Raw genomic sequence first — 6,245 nt, 5'->3', positions numbered from 1 at the left:
CACCTTCACACTCACCCACCTTCATACTCACCCACCCTCACACTCACTCACCTTCACACCCACCCACCTACACACATCTCATTTCACCCCTTAGCTTCCAGAGACGAATGTGGCATCCACTCTTCTGTTCCCAAGTGCAGCCTCGTCTACAGTTGCTGTCTTGGTGGCTTTTGACTTACCTGGCTCCCCTGGCAGGTCTGTCCCCACCTCCTTTCCATCCCTATTCGCTCGTTCGTAATTGAGGACAAGGTGGCTCTGTGGCCTTTTCCCTATTTCTTGGCACATTCAGCTTCTCACTCTGTGGTGATTGTGTGAGCTGGGAATGAGGGTCTGGAAGAGAAGTCTGTGTCAGTTCTTCAAAATTGTCTTCCTGGTCCCTCCTGTCACCCAAATAAGCACTCCTCAGGGGAGTGGAGTTGACCTAGACTGAGTATCCACTTTGTTTTTGCCGATGGCTCCCTTCCCTTTGTTGGCTTTCCCAGAATATCCTTCAAATTCCACTTCCTAGGAGCCCTGGGGGAGGGGCAGCCATTTTGGCTAGCTCCCCAGTGGCCACCTTAGAAACCTCAGCTGGCTATGGGACTATTCCACCTCCTTCCCCTGCGCCCACATCTGTCCCCACCATCCTCTCTCTGGCTTCTCTTAGCAAGTTATCAACTAATCACTAACTCCTCTTTCCTCCGCATGTCAGCCTGAAAGTTGCAAATACCCCTCAATCTAGCCTCTGAGTTTCTTGGCTCCTTCAGATCCCTTTGCCTTTTTAAACAACCCCATAGTGCCCATAGAATGTTACATGAGTGACCTCCTGGGTTCTTGAGTTATAGAGGCATTTTAACTCTTTCTGCTCCGGTGTCCCTTCTCTTCCTCACTCTTTCATCTCTCCCATCTCTTTTTTGATGCTGCAGCCTCCACACCCCACCCCCCACAGATGGACCCTTCCCTTTTTTCTCTGCTGGATCTGAGTCTCTTCCCTTCAGGTCCCCTGTGTCCCTGCACTCCCCTCACCCCGGTGGTCTCTCTCTGCAGTTATTTAATGCCTGTGTCAGATCTACTGTAAAAAGAGGATAAAGTACAATAAAATGAGAGCAATTATATATATAAATATATATCATAAATGGAGCCCTGCGTGCAGGTTATTCCTTTTTGAGCATTTGGAAGAGCCCTGGGAAGCGGGTGGAGGTGGATTTGGGTGAACCAGGGGTTACCCAGGCCTTGGGGGCCGCTCCCTAGCTTTGACCTCTTCTGTCCAGCACCCAAGCATCTACCTCCTAGACTGTTCCTTCACCTGTACTGTCTTGAGATCACTCACAAGAGAGGCAGGAAGCCTATATTCCTTTCTACAGTGATACTTATAAAGTGCCTATAGTGTGCATTCTAGGCACCATGAGGATACTTATGAAAGAGGCAGAGTTCCTGCCCCCAAGAAGCTCCCCACTTTAACGGGAGAGGTGAGGAGCACATGAGAAACTCTCATACCAGGTAGACCTAAACGTGCTTCAATGAAGGGGCAAAAGCTGGTGAGGACTAATCAGAGTGGTCAACCACTTTCTGTTGGGGGCTTCCAAAGGGAGCTTTCATAGACGCTTGAAGGATGGGGCAGTTTGGGGAGAGAGAACAGATAGATGAGAAAAGCTGATAAAGAAACATAGATCTCAAAACAATATGAACCTTATGATCCTGATTTTGTGTAAAACAAAATACACACAGAACCATAGAAAAAAAGGACGGATGAGTCTATACAATGTTTATTGTGGTATATGGGGGAGGGGATGGGTTTATAGCTAATTTTTATTTTCTTCTCGAGGTTTATTTATTTTTGTTTGCAATGAGTTGGTCTTAGTATTTGCCTTGAAAAATAGCTTTAATACATATGCTTACGTACATAGACAATTTTATCATGAATGTGTAGTACACACACACGAATCACTGGGTTTTGGTCATTCTTACACCAAAATTGGATCATACTATACACTTGTGCATCTCCCTTTTTTCATTCAATTTCTTGTATCACTACTTCACCTGGTAGAGCTCTAATTCACTTTTTAAATGGCCGCATAATGTTTTTTCTGTTGGGTCATTCTTCCCTTATGAATTTGTTAGAGCTCCTTGACAGTTGTGGATAGAAACTGTTTTCTGCACTGCAGAATTCCCCTCAATTGATTGCTTGCCTCTGGAGTTTGTGGTTTCTTTTGCTGTTAAAAAATGTTGGGTTTTCAGATAGTCAGCCATACTTAGTTGTTCTTTCGTAGTTTCTAGGTTTCCAGTCCCTAGAGTATGCTTATATTTTCTAGATTTTTTTGGGGGGGCCAGGATTTTAATTTCATTACACTTCATCTGGTTTGTTTTTGTTTCTTTTTGCGTGTGGTGTAAATTAGGAGTCCAGTTTTATTTTATTTTTCCAGTTGTGTCAGCTTCATTTTATTTTTAAAAGATCCATGATTTATTCCTATTGAATTGAAATGCCAACTTCGGCCTTATAATACATTTTCCTTCATGCTGAGCTCTGCTTCTGGGTTCAGTACTTGCTGGCCTGGCTTGTTTACCATTCCATACACCAAGCTGTTTCAGTCCGACCCCAGTAGTTTTATAGTATGTTTTCTGATATCTAGCAGGGCAGGCAGGTTCCCCCACTGTTCATTTTTTTAAACAAACATTGACTATTCTTGGGTAGTTATTCTCACTTATAAATTTATATAAATTTATCCAACTTACAAAAACAAAAACCATCAGAAACCTGTTGGGATTTAAATTGGAATTGCATTATGTCTTTATTTCAGGAGAATTGACCCTTTTTTAGGCTATTAAGTTTCCCCATCTGAGAACGTTATCTTTCCTTTTGTTTGGAGCTTGGTTTCTGTCCTTAAATAAGGTTTGGTAGGTTTCTTCGTATAAGTTCTGTAGCATCCTTTTATTTATTTATTTTTTTGAGGAAGGTTAGCCCTGAGCTAACTGCTGCCAATCCTCCTCTTTTTGCTGAGGAAGACTGGCCCTGAGCTAACATCCATGCCCATCTTCCTCTACTTTATACTTGGGACGCCTACCACAGCATGGCTTGCCAAGGGGTGCCATGTCCGCATCCGGGATCTGAACCGGCAAACCCTGGGCCGCCGAGAAGCGGGACGTGTGGACTTAACTGCTGCGCCACTGGGCCGGCCCCCATCCTTTTATTTTTTTGTGTGCCACTTTTATTAAACTTATTCCTAAATATTTTATTGTTTTTGTTATTATTTTGAATGGAATATTTTTTCATTCTTTTTTTCTCAGTGCTTTTGCTAGAAGATAAAAATATTTACTATTCCTCTACCTTACTAAATTATCTTAATTCCATCAGATCTCTATTATGTCTCTTGAGTTTTTAGGTATATAATTACAGGATCTAAAAGGTAAAGAAATTTTTTTATTTTTATTTTTGCCAGTGCTTTGTTTTCTTCTTCTTCTTCTTCTTTTTTTTTTTTGGTAAGGAAGATTGGCCCTGAGCTAACATCTGTTGCCAATCTTTCTCTTTTTCCTTGAGGAAGATTGTTGCTGAGCTAACATCTGTGCCAGTCTTCCTCTATTTTGTATGTGAGACACCGCCACAGCGTGGCTCGCTGAGTGGTGTGTAGGTCTGTGCCTGGGATCTGAACCCACGAACCCTGGACTGCTGAAGCAGAGTGCATGAACTTAACTACTCCGTCACTGGGCCGGCCCTTTCTTTTTTTTGATCCTCTTTAATGTCCTAAAACCAGTTAGTGAGCATCCCTGTATAGTTTTTTATTTTAATTGAAATTATCTTAGTGTTTAACCATTAGGATACTTACTGGTATTCCATTACTGTTTTAATTAAGATTTTTGTTCTTAAGGAATGTCTGCTGAAATTTAATCAAATTCCTTTCAGCATCTGTTGATATGATCATATTTTCCTTCCTTAATTTGTTAATGTAATGAATTATGTTGATAGAGTCTCTGCTATGAAGCCATCTGGAATAAACCCTACTTGGTTTTACTGTTCACATTTTTGATTCATCAATGTATTTGGATACTATTTTGAGATTTTGCATCTATGTAAATTAACTTGGCTTCTAGGTTTTTTTAGTATTTTTACCAGGTTTTTAAGATTAACAAAATTACAATAATCTTACACAAATTGGAAATTTCACTCTTTTCCAATGGCCCAGAATAGTTTAAGTAACATTGGACCATTTGGTTCTTGCTCTTTTTTTCCTCAATCAAGTGCTTGAGTTTTTCTTTTCTCTTTTTTAAATGTACCTTTTTTTTTTTAAGCTCCTGCTTTTGGATTTATCCTTTCAACTAAGTTTGCTTTCTCTTTCAAGAATTTATATCTTTAATTTTTAGTATGCATGCTAGATTGCTTTGTTTTCTTTTTAATATTTCTTTTCTTTTCTGCTTTTTCTCTCCAAATCCCCTCAGTACATAGTTGTATATTTTAGTTGTGGGTCCTTCTAGTTGTGGCTTGTGGGACACTGCCTCAGCATGACCTGATGAGTGGTGCCATATCCACGCCCAGGATCTGAACCAGCGAAACCCTGGGCCGCCAAGCCGCCAAAGCAGAGTACACGAACTTAACCACTTGGCCACAGGGTCGGCCCCAATAATATTTCTTTAAAATAATGAAAGCACTTATGGCTATACATTTCCCTCAGATTACAACTTTTGCTGGGTCTTAGATCTGGGGACCTTATGTTCCTGAAATCAGGAAGATACGTTTTTAGAATTATTCCAAACCTCAGTGGGGCAAGGCTTGAGTTCTTTGAGCCTGAGGGCAGGAGCCAAGTCTGCCATGGGACCCCAGGGCATAGAACAGTGCTGAGCAGAGTAAGGCACCAGGGTATACCTGCTGACTGGATGGACAGGTGAATGAACACACTAGAGGGAAGGAAGTAAGCAGGTGGGACCAGAGAGGTTAGGGACTCATTAAAATCACACAGCTCATAACTGAGCTGGCTTGAAAACCCAGGCTTCATAATTCTCAGTCCAGTGATCTATCAGCTCACAGAGAAGGGATCAGCAGAGCCAGAATGGATCTGCTTTCTGAAGTATAGCAGAAAGGAAAACAGAGCTAGGGACACAGTCTAGGGAAATGTGAGAGTAGAGGGCTGCTGGACACTGGTCAGAAAGGGAGCTTCAAGGTGACCCCATCTACAGAACTGAGAAGGAATGAATTTCAAGAGCTCCGGTTTGCCAGTGGCCTGGTGGGTGGGGAGAGAAGGTGAAGTTAAAGGTCTCTGAAAGAGGTGGTTCCAGGTCTCCTGGGGAGAGTGCTTGGCATTCCTCAGCAAGAAAGAGAAAAAAAGTGGTTTTGAGGTCAGGGAGGCTGGTGTCTTCACAAGCCATCTGGGATCCTCAGGGCAAGCCAAGGGACTCCTATGGGCACTTCAAGCTTGACTGGTAGGCTGAGAGGACACTGGCCCCAGAAGCCTCTCTGGCCCTTAGAACCCTTCCCTCCACCCCCAGGGAGGAGGCAGGACAAGTCATGTCCCCACTGTCTGGCCATCTCTCTAAGCATTGGCTCAGGCAGCAGTGGATGATGGGGAGAGCTTGGCCCCAGCCCCCCTCTCTGGGAGCCGGTGGCACTGAGGAACAGGACGGGCAGGGGGTTGCTGAGCTCCCCAACCTCCACTCTCCTCCCTACCCCAAGAAACCCTCTGAGAGGTTTTCCTGGCAGAGTTTAAAGCTTCAATTCATTCAACTGCCTGGCATGAGGCCCAGGATGAGGGGATGCTGGGAAGGCCCCAGCCCCACATCCCAGCCCTCACCTTAGCCGCCCCCACTTGCCGGGGACCCTAGCTGGCAGGCCTCCCTCTGCTCTTTCTCCTCATCCAATAACACCCACCCTCTCTCCCCTTGGGAACCCAGGTATCCTGCCCCTTTCCCCTGGAGCAGATGGCCAACCCGGAGGCTCAGGCTTGCTAAATCAGACATTTAAATCCCATAATCCTTGGTGAGAGGCTGACAAGGGGGCAGCAGCCCAATCCTAGACGCAGGGGCAGGAGAACCTTGTGCCAGCCCTGGCAGGAGGGGAGGAGGGACAGTTGGTTCCTGAGTTATGAATGGAGTCACCCCCTCCCTTGTTGTCATGCAGCCTGCAGACTGACCCAGTCTCCAGCTTTTGTTCTCCTACCGGAACCCGGGCATTGGGCCCCCGGCCCACACTCCCTGGAGACTCAGGTGGCTGCCTCCCAACGTCACCTCCTTATTCACCCCTGCCTTGTAGGCCCCAGGCACACATCCTGCAGACACACAGG

This window comes from Equus quagga, chromosome 11, assembly GCF_021613505.1.
Source record: "Equus quagga isolate Etosha38 chromosome 11, UCLA_HA_Equagga_1.0, whole genome shotgun sequence".
Taxonomy (NCBI): Eukaryota; Metazoa; Chordata; class Mammalia; order Perissodactyla; family Equidae; genus Equus; species Equus quagga.
The sequence above is the reverse complement of the archived record's forward strand: the minus strand, read 5'-3'. Positions refer to the sequence as shown.